The sequence below is a fragment of the Pseudophryne corroboree genome, chromosome 11 (genome assembly GCF_028390025.1).
Source record: "Pseudophryne corroboree isolate aPseCor3 chromosome 11, aPseCor3.hap2, whole genome shotgun sequence".
Classification (NCBI taxonomy): Eukaryota; Metazoa; Chordata; class Amphibia; order Anura; family Myobatrachidae; genus Pseudophryne; species Pseudophryne corroboree.
This window is the reverse complement of record NC_086454.1, coordinates 53,030,390-53,042,452: the sequence shown is the minus strand read 5'-3', so window position 1 is coordinate 53,042,452 and position 12,063 is coordinate 53,030,390. Positions and strand designations below refer to the sequence as shown.

At 52.3% G+C, this 12,063-nt stretch overlaps 1 protein-coding gene across 6 annotated transcripts in view; it reads left to right on the top strand.

Moving 5' to 3' along the window:
* The window catches only part of MAPK8IP1 (mitogen-activated protein kinase 8 interacting protein 1), a 171,867-nt gene that overhangs the window by 29,575 nt on the left and 130,229 nt on the right, over positions 1 to 12,063 (top strand). The window lies entirely within an intron of this gene.

The window sequence follows — 12,063 nt, the reverse complement described above, 5'->3', positions numbered from 1 at the left end:
TATTTAATTATGCGTGACATGTGGGATATTTACCGAGTACGCTTCACATCTGTAAATATTTACCAAACAACCCTTATGGCCTGTACGTTTCCTCCCTCTATGACTGTATGTGTATGTTTTATTACCCACTTTTACCAAAAGTTAACAAACGCAGCCTTATTTCTGTTATCTGATGTTACTGTCTGGCAATACAATAAATATTCATTGTGCAGTCAATATAGCAGGCTCAAGTATCTTCTGAGGCACCCATGGGGTTACATTACCTCTTTCAGAGGCTGCCTGGCAGAGGAAGGGGACTAGGCCGTGACAGGAAATGAGACGCTGTTATTGCTGCACTATGACATGCTGAATTGGAGGTATTAATAATATTCCCCCCTCCCCACCCCTTAGGCAAGGTATATCCCTAGTGTATGCTAGTTGAGAAATAAAGCGTTTTAATGCTACCCAGATTTAGATTCCCTACTGTACAGAAGGTGTTAATGACAACTGGGTACTTGAGATATTACAAATGTCTTTTTTTATTTGGGGAATGCAATAACCAGTGTTGTTCCGCGTGACCTTGCCTGACCTCTCAATGTCGTTAATTAGATTGGGGGCCCGGAAAGCCGGTATTTGATCTGGTGATTTACATGTAAGGCACTGGGCTCATTTGCATCGGTTGGGCTCTGGCGTTGCGAGATAAGGTGGTAGGATTTTTGTGCCTGTGCAATATTTTTTTCTGAACTGTGAGTTGGCTGCAGGGATTTACTGTCTGTCTGATTCCTGGGTGGCTGCCAGGGCTGTAACGTAATGCATGAGTGCACATGAGCTTTGTGCATTACAGGGAAACTAGACAAGAGCGTCAGCCGATTTATACACGCGGATGTAATTTGGGATAAGGATACTGCTGCCCGGATTATTGCTCTGTCATTCAATGCGTGCTACGTCACAGGCCGTAGTAATAAGGGAAGTATGGTGGTAGGTGACCCTAGGCCCTCCGATATGACCCCTTCCACCCGGAACAAGGTTCTCTGTATCTATGCATTCCCATTTATTGCCATGTACTTACATAGCACCAGAATATTCCGCTGCACTTCACAATTAATTAACTATGAGCACTAATGCAGTCACAGCTGTGATCCCGTACGCAGCTAACGTGCGGACATATGCTAATGCTGTAGCCGCCTGGAAATGTATTGAGACGCCCACCGGTGGATTTGCCGGTGGATTCACAGATACAGGCAACTTGGTTGCCTCTCCCTATTAACTCTCCCAAACGGTCCCCGACTGTCAATTAGTAGGCATGGCCATTGTGATGTGACAGGAACCCTTCTTGTGTGTATGCCGAGGAATCACAGCTGCACCCACTCTATGCTCCAATTAGAATATCTGCAAAGTTAGGAGGGATGGAAAAGTATTTAGTTTAACACCAGTCAGGCAGAGGTAACAGTGAGGGAAGCGGGAAGCTCAGGAAGCACAGCGTATGACGGTAACACCAGTGAGGCAGAGGTAACAGTGAAGGAAGTGGGAAGCTCAGGAAGCACAGCGTATGACGGTAACACCAGTGAGGCAGAGGTAACAGTGAGAGAAGTAGGAAGCTCAGGAAGCACAGCGTGTTATGGTAACACCAGTCAGGCAGAGGTAACAGTGAGGTAAGCGGGAAGCTCAGGAAGCACAGCGTATGACGGTAACACCAGTCAGGCAGAGGTAACAGTAAGGGAAGCTCAGGAAGCTCAGGAAGCACAGCGTATGACGGTAACACCAGTCAGGTAGAGGTAACAGTGAGGGAAGTAGGAAGCTCAGGAAGCACAGCGTATGACGGTAACACCAGTCAGGCAGAGGTAACAGTGAGGGAAGTGGGACGCTCAGGAAGCACAGCGTATGATGGTAACACCAGTCAGGCAGAGGTAACAGTGAGAGAAGTGGGAAGCTCAGGAAGCACAGCGTATGACGGTAACACCAGTCAGGCAGAGGTAACAGTGAAGGAAGCAGGAAGCTCAGGAAGGACAGCGTATGACGGTAACACCAGTCAGGCAGAGGTAACAGTGACGGAAGCGGGACGCTCAGGAAGCACAGCGTATGATGGTAACACCAGTCAGGCAGAGGTAACAGTGAGGGAAGTGGGAAGCTCAGGAAGTACAGCGTATGATGGTAACACCAGTCAGGCAGAGGTAACAGTGAGGTAAGCGGGAAGCTCAGGAAGCACAGCGTATGATGGTAACACCAATCAGGCAGAGGTAACAGTGATGCAAGTGGGAAGCTCAGGAAGCACAGCGTATGATGGTAACACCAGTCAGGCAGAGGTAACAGTGAGGGAAGTGGGAAGCTCAGGAAGCACAGCGTATGATGGTAACACCAGTCAGGCAGAGGTAACAGTGAGGGAAGTGGGAAGCTCAGGAAGCACAGCGTATGATGGTAACACCAGTCAGGCAGAGGTAACAGTGAGGGAAGTGGGAAGCTCAGGAAGCACAGCGTATGATGGTAACACCAGTCAGGCAGAGGTAACAGTGACGGAAGTGGGAAGCTCAGGAAGCACAGCGTATGACGGTAACACCAGTCAGGCAGAGGTAACAGTGAGGGAAGTGGGAAGCTCAGGAAGTACAGCGTATGATGGTAACACCAGTCAGGCAGAGGTAACAGTGAGGGAAGTGGGAAGCTCAGGAAGTACAGCGTATGATGGTAACACCAGTCAGGCAGAGGTAACAGTGAGGGAAGCGGGAAGCTCAGGAAGCACAGCGTATGATGGTAACACCAGTCAGGCAGAGGTAACAGTGAGGGAAGTGGGAAGCTCAGGAAGCACAGCGTATGATGGTAACACCAGTCAGGCAGAGGTAACAGTGAGGGAAGTGGGAAGCTCAGGAAGCACAGCGTATGATGGTAACACCAGTCAGGCAGAGGTAACAGTGAGGGAAGTGGGAAGCTCAGGAAGCACAGCGTATGATGGTAACACCAGTCAGGCAGAGGTAACAGTGACGGAAGTGGGACGCTCAGGAAGCACAGCGTATGATGGTAACACCAGTCAGGCAGAGGTAACAGTGACGGAAGTGGGAAGCTCAGGAAGCACAGCGTATGATGGTAACACCAGTCAGGCAGAGGTAACAGTGAGGGAAGTAGGAAGCTCAGGAAGCACAGCGTATGATGGTAACACCAGTCAGGTAGAGGTAACAGTGAGGGAAGTGGGAAGCTCAGGAAGCACAGCGTATGACGGTAACACCAGTCAGGCAGAGGTAACAGTGAAGGAAGCCCAGGAAGCACAGCGTATGATGGTAACACCAGTCAGGCAGAGGTAACAGTGAGGGAAGTGGGAAGCTCAGGAAGCACAGCGTATGATGGTAACACCAGTCAGGCAGAGGTAACAGTGACGGAAGTGGGACGCTCAGGAAGCACAGCGTATGATGGTAACACCAGTCAGGCAGAGGTAACAGTGACGGAAGTGGGAAGCTCAGGAAGCACAGCGTGTTATGGTAACACCAGTCAGGCAGAGGTAACAGTGAGGGAAGTGGGACGCTCAGGAAGCACAGCGTATGACGGTAACACCAGTCAGGCAGAGGTAACAGTGAAGGAAGCCCAGGAAGCACAGCGTATGATGGTAACACCAGTCAGGCAGAGGTAACAGTGAAGGAAGCTCAGGAAGCACAGCGTATGATGGTAACACCAGTCAGGCAGAGGTAACAGTGAAGGAAGCCCAGGAAGCACAGCGTATGATGGTAACACCAGTCAGGCAGAGGTAACAGTGAAGGAAGCTCAGGAAGCACAGCGTATGATGGTAACACCAGTCAGGCAGAGGTAACAGTGACGGAAGTGGGAAGCTCAGGAAGCACAGCGTATGACGGTAACACCAGTCAGGCAGAGGTAACAGTGACGGAAGTGGGAAGCTCAGGAAGCACAGCGTATGACGGTAAAACCAGTCAGGCAGAGGTAACAGTGAGGGAAGTGGGAAGCTCAGGAAGCACAGCGTATGATGGTAACACCAGTCAGGCAGAGGTAACAGTGAGGGAAGCGGGAAGCTCAGGAAGCACAGCGTATGATGGTAACACCAGTCAGGCAGAGGTAACAGTGACGGAAGTGGGACGCTCAGGAAGCACAGCGTATGATGGTAACACCAGTCAGGCAGAGGTAACAGTGAGGGAAGTAGGAAGCTCAGGAAGCACAGCGTATGATGGTAACACCAGTCAGGCAGAGGTAACAGTGAGGGAAGTAGGAAGCTCAGGAAGCACAGCGTATGATGGTAACACCAGTCAGGCAGAGGTAACAGTGAGGGAAGTGGGAAGCTCAGGAAGCACAGCGTATGATGGTAACACCAGTCAGGCAGAGGTAACAGTGAGGGAAGTGGGAAGCTCAGGAAGCACAGCGTATGATGGTAACACCAGTCAGGCAGAGGTAACAGTGACGGAAGTGGGACGCTCAGGAAGCACAGCGTATGATGGTAACACCAGTCAGGCAGAGGTAACAGTGACGGAAGTGGGTAGCTCAGGAAGCACAGCGTATGATGGTAACACCAGTCAGGCAGAGGTAACAGTGAGGGAAGTGGGAAGCTCAGGAAGCACAGCGTATGATGGTAACACCAGTCAGGCAGAGGTAACAGTGAGGGAAGTGGGAAGCTCAGGAAGCACAGCGTATGACGGTAACACCAGTCAGGCAGAGGTAACAGTGAAGGAAGCTCAGGAAGCACAGCGTATGATGGTAACACCAGTCAGGCAGAGGTAACAGTGAAGGAAGCTCAGGAAGCACAGCGTATGATGGTAACACCAGTCAGGCAGAGGTAACAGTGACGGAAGCGGGAAGCTCAGGAAGCACAGCGTATGATGGTAACACCAGTCAGGCAGAGGTAACAGTGACGGAAGTGGGAAGCTCAGGAAGCACAGCGTATGATGGTAACACCAGTCAGGCAGAGGTAACATTGAGGGAAGTGGGAAGCTCAGGAAGCACAGCGTATGATGGTAACACCAGTCAGGCAGAGGTAACAGTGAGGGAAGTCGGAAGCTTAGGAAGCACAGCGTATGACGGTAACACCAGTCAGGCAGAGGTAACAGTGACGGAAGTGGGAAGCTCAGGAAGCACAGCGTATGACGGTAACATCAGTCAGGCAGAGGTAACAGTGAGGGAAGTGGGAAGCTCAGGAAGCACAGCGTATGATGGTAACACCAGTCAGGCAGAGGTAACAGTGAGGGAAGTGGGACGCTCAGGAACACAGCGTATGACGGTAACACCAGTCAGGCAGAGGTAACAGTGAGGGAAGTGGGAAGCTCAGGAAGCACAGCGTATGACGGTAACACCAGTCAGGCAGAGGTAACAGTGACGGAAGTGGGAAGCTCAGGAAGCACAGCGTATGACGGTAACACCAGTCAGGCAGAGGTAACAGTGAAGGAAGCTCAGGAAGCACAGCATATGATGGTAACATCAGTCAGGCAGAGGTAACAGTGAGGGAAGTGGGAAGCTCAGGAAGCACAGCGTATGACGGTAACACCAGTCAGGCAGAGGTAACAGTGAAGGAAGCTCAGGAAGCACAGCGTATGATGGTAACACCAGTCAGGCAGAGGTAACAGTGAGGGAAGCGGGAAGCTCAGGAAGCACAGCGTATGATGGTAACACCAGTCAGGCAGAGGTAACAGTGAGAGAAGTGGGAAGCTCAGGAAGCACAGCGTATGATGGTAACACCAGTCAGGCAGAGGCAACAGTGACGGAAGTGGGAAGCTCAGGAAGCACAGCGTATGACGGTAACACCAATCAGGCAGAGGTAACAGTGAGGGAAGCGGGAAGCTCAGGAAGCACAGCGTATGACGGTAACACCAGTCAGGCAGAGGTAACAGTGAAGGAAGCGGGAAGCTCAGGAAGCACAGCGTATGATGGTAACACCAGTCAGGCAGAGGTAACAGTGAGGGAAGCGGGAAGCTCAGGAAGCACAGCGTATGACGGTAACACCAGTCAGGCAGAGGTAACAGTGAGGGAAGTGGGAAGCTCAGGAAGCACAGCGTATGATGGTAACACCAGTCAGGCAGAGGTAACAGTGACGGAAGTGGGAAGCTCAGGAAGCACAGCGTATGATGGTAACATCAGTCAGGCAGAGGTAACAGTGAGGGAAGTGGGAAGCTCAGGAAGCACAGCGTATGACGGTAACACCAGTCAGGCAGAGGTAACAGTGAAGGAAGCCCAGGAAGCACAGCGTATGATGGTAACACCAGTCAGGCAGAGGTAACAGTGAGGGAAGTGGGAAGCTCAGGAAGCACAGCGTATGATGGTAACACCAGTCAGGCAGAGGTAACAGTGACGGAAGTGGGACGCTCAGGAAGCACAGCGTATGATGGTAACACCAGTCAGGCAGAGGTAACAGTGACGGAAGTGGGAAGCTCAGGAAGCACAGCGTGTTATGGTAACACCAGTCAGGCAGAGGTAACAGTGAGGGAAGTGGGACGCTCAGGAAGCACAGCGTATGACGGTAACACCAGTCAGGCAGAGGTAACAGTGAGGGAAGTGGGAAGCTCAGGAAGCACAGCGTATGATGGTAACACCAGTCAGGCAGAGGTAACAGTGAGGGAAGTGGGAAGCTCAGGAAGCACAGCGTATGATGGTAACACCAGTCAGGCAGAGGTAACAGTGAGGGAAGTGGGAAGCTCAGGAAGCACAGCGTATGATGGTAACACCAGTCAGGCAGAGGTAACAGTGACGGAAGTGGGAAGCTCAGGAAGCACAGCGTATGACGGTAACACCAGTCAGGCAGAGGTAACAGTGAGGGAAGTGGGAAGCTCAGGAAGTACAGCGTATGATGGTAACACCAGTCAGGCAGAGGTAACAGTGAGGGAAGTGGGAAGCTCAGGAAGTACAGCGTATGATGGTAACACCAGTCAGGCAGAGGTAACAGTGAGGGAAGCGGGAAGCTCAGGAAGCACAGCGTATGATGGTAACACCAGTCAGGCAGAGGTAACAGTGAGGGAAGTGGGAAGCTCAGGAAGCACAGCGTATGATGGTAACACCAGTCAGGCAGAGGTAACAGTGAGGGAAGTGGGAAGCTCAGGAAGCACAGCGTATGATGGTAACACCAGTCAGGCAGAGGTAACAGTGAGGGAAGTGGGAAGCTCAGGAAGCACAGCGTATGATGGTAACACCAGTCAGGCAGAGGTAACAGTGACGGAAGTGGGACGCTCAGGAAGCACAGCGTATGATGGTAACACCAGTCAGGCAGAGGTAACAGTGACGGAAGTGGGAAGCTCAGGAAGCACAGCGTATGATGGTAACACCAGTCAGGCAGAGGTAACAGTGAGGGAAGTAGGAAGCTCAGGAAGCACAGCGTATGATGGTAACACCAGTCAGGTAGAGGTAACAGTGAGGGAAGTGGGAAGCTCAGGAAGCACAGCGTATGACGGTAACACCAGTCAGGCAGAGGTAACAGTGAAGGAAGCCCAGGAAGCACAGCGTATGATGGTAACACCAGTCAGGCAGAGGTAACAGTGAGGGAAGTGGGAAGCTCAGGAAGCACAGCGTATGATGGTAACACCAGTCAGGCAGAGGTAACAGTGACGGAAGTGGGACGCTCAGGAAGCACAGCGTATGATGGTAACACCAGTCAGGCAGAGGTAACAGTGACGGAAGTGGGAAGCTCAGGAAGCACAGCGTGTTATGGTAACACCAGTCAGGCAGAGGTAACAGTGAGGGAAGTGGGACGCTCAGGAAGCACAGCGTATGACGGTAACACCAGTCAGGCAGAGGTAACAGTGAAGGAAGCCCAGGAAGCACAGCGTATGATGGTAACACCAGTCAGGCAGAGGTAACAGTGAAGGAAGCTCAGGAAGCACAGCGTATGATGGTAACACCAGTCAGGCAGAGGTAACAGTGAAGGAAGCCCAGGAAGCACAGCGTATGATGGTAACACCAGTCAGGCAGAGGTAACAGTGAAGGAAGCTCAGGAAGCACAGCGTATGATGGTAACACCAGTCAGGCAGAGGTAACAGTGACGGAAGTGGGAAGCTCAGGAAGCACAGCGTATGACGGTAACACCAGTCAGGCAGAGGTAACAGTGACGGAAGTGGGAAGCTCAGGAAGCACAGCGTATGACGGTAAAACCAGTCAGGCAGAGGTAACAGTGAGGGAAGTGGGAAGCTCAGGAAGCACAGCGTATGATGGTAACACCAGTCAGGCAGAGGTAACAGTGAGGGAAGCGGGAAGCTCAGGAAGCACAGCGTATGATGGTAACACCAGTCAGGCAGAGGTAACAGTGACGGAAGTGGGACGCTCAGGAAGCACAGCGTATGATGGTAACACCAGTCAGGCAGAGGTAACAGTGAGGGAAGTAGGAAGCTCAGGAAGCACAGCGTATGATGGTAACACCAGTCAGGCAGAGGTAACAGTGAGGGAAGTAGGAAGCTCAGGAAGCACAGCGTATGATGGTAACACCAGTCAGGCAGAGGTAACAGTGAGGGAAGTGGGAAGCTCAGGAAGCACAGCGTATGATGGTAACACCAGTCAGGCAGAGGTAACAGTGAGGGAAGTGGGAAGCTCAGGAAGCACAGCGTATGATGGTAACACCAGTCAGGCAGAGGTAACAGTGACGGAAGTGGGACGCTCAGGAAGCACAGCGTATGATGGTAACACCAGTCAGGCAGAGGTAACAGTGACGGAAGTGGGTAGCTCAGGAAGCACAGCGTATGATGGTAACACCAGTCAGGCAGAGGTAACAGTGAGGGAAGTGGGAAGCTCAGGAAGCACAGCGTATGATGGTAACACCAGTCAGGCAGAGGTAACAGTGAGGGAAGTGGGAAGCTCAGGAAGCACAGCGTATGACGGTAACACCAGTCAGGCAGAGGTAACAGTGAAGGAAGCTCAGGAAGCACAGCGTATGATGGTAACACCAGTCAGGCAGAGGTAACAGTGAAGGAAGCTCAGGAAGCACAGCGTATGATGGTAATACCAGTCAGGCAGAGGTAACAGTGACGGAAGCGGGAAGCTCAGGAAGCACAGCGTATGATGGTAACACCAGTCAGGCAGAGGTAACAGTGACGGAAGTGGGAAGCTCAGGAAGCACAGCGTATGATGGTAACACCAGTCAGGCAGAGGTAACATTGAGGGAAGTGGGAAGCTCAGGAAGCACAGCGTATGATGGTAACACCAGTCAGGCAGAGGTAACAGTGAGGGAAGTCGGAAGCTTAGGAAGCACAGCGTATGACGGTAACACCAGTCAGGCAGAGGTAACAGTGACGGAAGTGGGAAGCTCAGGAAGCACAGCGTATGACGGTAACATCAGTCAGGCAGAGGTAACAGTGAGGGAAGTGGGAAGCTCAGGAAGCACAGCGTATGATGGTAACACCAGTCAGGCAGAGGTAACAGTGAGGGAAGTGGGACGCTCAGGAACACAGCGTATGACGGTAACACCAGTCAGGCAGAGGTAACAGTGAGGGAAGTGGGAAGCTCAGGAAGCACAGCGTATGACGGTAACACCAGTCAGGCAGAGGTAACAGTGTCGGAAGTGGGAAGCTCAGGAAGCACAGCGTATGACGGTAACACCAGTCAGGCAGAGGTAACAGTGAAGGAAGCTCAGGAAGCACAGCATATGATGGTAACATCAGTCAGGCAGAGGTAACAGTGAGGGAAGTGGGAAGCTCAGGAAGCACAGCGTATGACGGTAACACCAGTCAGGCAGAGGTAACAGTGAAGGAAGCTCAGGAAGCACAGCGTATGATGGTAACACCAGTCAGGCAGAGGTAACAGTGAGGGAAGCGGGAAGCTCAGGAAGCACAGCGTATGATGGTAACACCAGTCAGGCAGAGGTAACAGTGAGAGAAGTGGGAAGCTCAGGAAGCACAGCGTATGATGGTAACACCAGTCAGGCAGAGGCAACAGTGACGGAAGTGGGAAGCTCAGGAAGCACAGCGTATGACGGTAACACCAATCAGGCAGAGGTAACAGTGAGGGAAGCGGGAAGCTCAGGAAGCACAGCGTATGACGGTAACACCAGTCAGGCAGAGGTAACAGTGAAGGAAGCGGGAAGCTCAGGAAGCACAGCGTATGATGGTAACACCAGTCAGGCAGAGGTAACAGTGAGGGAAGCGGGAAGCTCAGGAAGCACAGCGTATGACGGTAACACCAGTCAGGCAGAGGTAACAGTGAGGGAAGTGGGAAGCTCAGGAAGCACAGCGTATGATGGTAACACCAGTCAGGCAGAGGTAACAGTGACGGAAGTGGGAAGCTCAGGAAGCACAGCGTATGATGGTAACATCAGTCAGGCAGAGGTAACAGTGAGGGAAGTGGGAAGCTCAGGAAGCACAGCGTATGATGGTAACACCAGTCAGGCAGAGGTAACAGTGAGGGAAGTGGGACGCTCAGGAACACAGCGTATGACGGTAACACCAGTCAGGCAGAGGTAACAGTGACGGAAGTGGGAAGCTCAGAAGCTCAGGAGGTACAGCGTATGACGGTAACACCAGTCAGGCAGAGGTAACAGTGACGGAAGTGGGAAGCTCAGGAAGCACAGCGTATGACGGTAACACCAGTCAGGCAGAGGTGACAGTGAGGGAAGTGGGAAGCTCAGGAAGCACAGCGTATGATGGTAACACCAGTCAGGCAGAGGTGACAGTGAGGGAAGTGGGAAGCTCAGGAAGCACAGCGTATGATGGTAACACCAGTCAGGCAGAGGTAACAGTGACGGAAGTGGGAAGCTCAGGAAGCACAGCGTATGACGGTAACACCAGACAGGCAGAGGTAACAGTGAGGGAAGTGGGAAGCTCAGGAAGCACAGCGTATGATGGTAACACCAGTCAGGCAGAGGTAACAGTGAAGGACGTGGGAAGCTCAGGAAGCACAGCGTATGATGGTAACACCAGTCAGGCAGAAGTAACAGTGAGGGAAGTGGGAGGCTCAGAAAGCACAGCGTATGATGGTAACACCAGTCAGGCAGAGGTAACAGTGAGGGAAGTGGGAAGCTCAGGAAGCACAGCGTATGATGGTAACACCAGTCAGGCAGAGGTAACAGTGAAGGAAGTGGGACGATCAGGAAGCACAGCGTATGATGGTAACACCAGTCAGGCAGAGGTAACAGTGACGGAAGCGGGAAGCTCAGGAAGCACAGCGTATGATGGTAACACCAGTCAGGCAGAGGTAACAGTGAGGGAAGTGGGAAGCTCAGGAAGCACAGCGTATGACGGTAACACCAGTCAGGCAGAGGTAACAGTGAGGGAAGTGGGAAGCTCAGGAAGCACAGCGTATGATGGTAACACCAGTCAGGCAGAGGTAACAGTGAGGGAAGTGGGAAGCTCAGGAAGCACAGCGTATGATGGTAACACCAGACAGGCAGAGGTAACAGTGAGGGAAGCGGGAAGCTCAGGAATCACAGCGTATGATGGTAACACCAGTCAGGCAGAGGTAACAGTGAGGGAAGTGGGAAGCTCAGGAAGCACAGCGTATGACGGTAACACCAGTCAGGCAGAGGTAACAGTGAGGGAAGTGGGAAGCTCAGGAAGCACAGCGTATGATGGTAACACCAGTCAGGCAGAGGTAACAGTGAGGGAAGTGGGAAGCTCAGGAAGCACAGCGTATGATGGTAACACCAGTCAGGCAGAGGTAACAGTGAGGGAAGTGGGAAGCTCAGGAAGCACAGCGTATGATGGTAACACCAGTCAGGCAGAGGTAACAGTGAGGGAAGTGGGAAGCTCAGGAAGCACAGCGTATGACGGTAACACCAGTCAGGCAAAGGTAACAGTGAGAGAAGCGGGAAGCTCAGGAAGCACAGCGTATGATGGTAACACCAGTCAGGCAGAGGTAACAGTGAGGGAAGTGGGAAGCTCAGGAAGCACAGCGTATGATGGTAACACCAGTCAGGCAGAGGTAACAGTGAGGGAAGTGGGAAGCTCAGGAAGCACAGCGTATGACGGTAACACCAGTCAGGCAGAGGTAACAGTGAGGGAAGTGGGAAGCTCCGGAAGCACAGCGTATGATGGTAACACCAGTCAGGCAGAGGTAACAGTGAGGGAAGTGGGAAGCTCAGGAAGCACAGCGTATGACGGTAACACCAGTCAGGCAGAGGTAACAGTGAGGGAAGTGGGAAGCTCAGGAAGCACAGCGTATGACGGTAACACCAGTCAGGCAGAGGTAACAGTG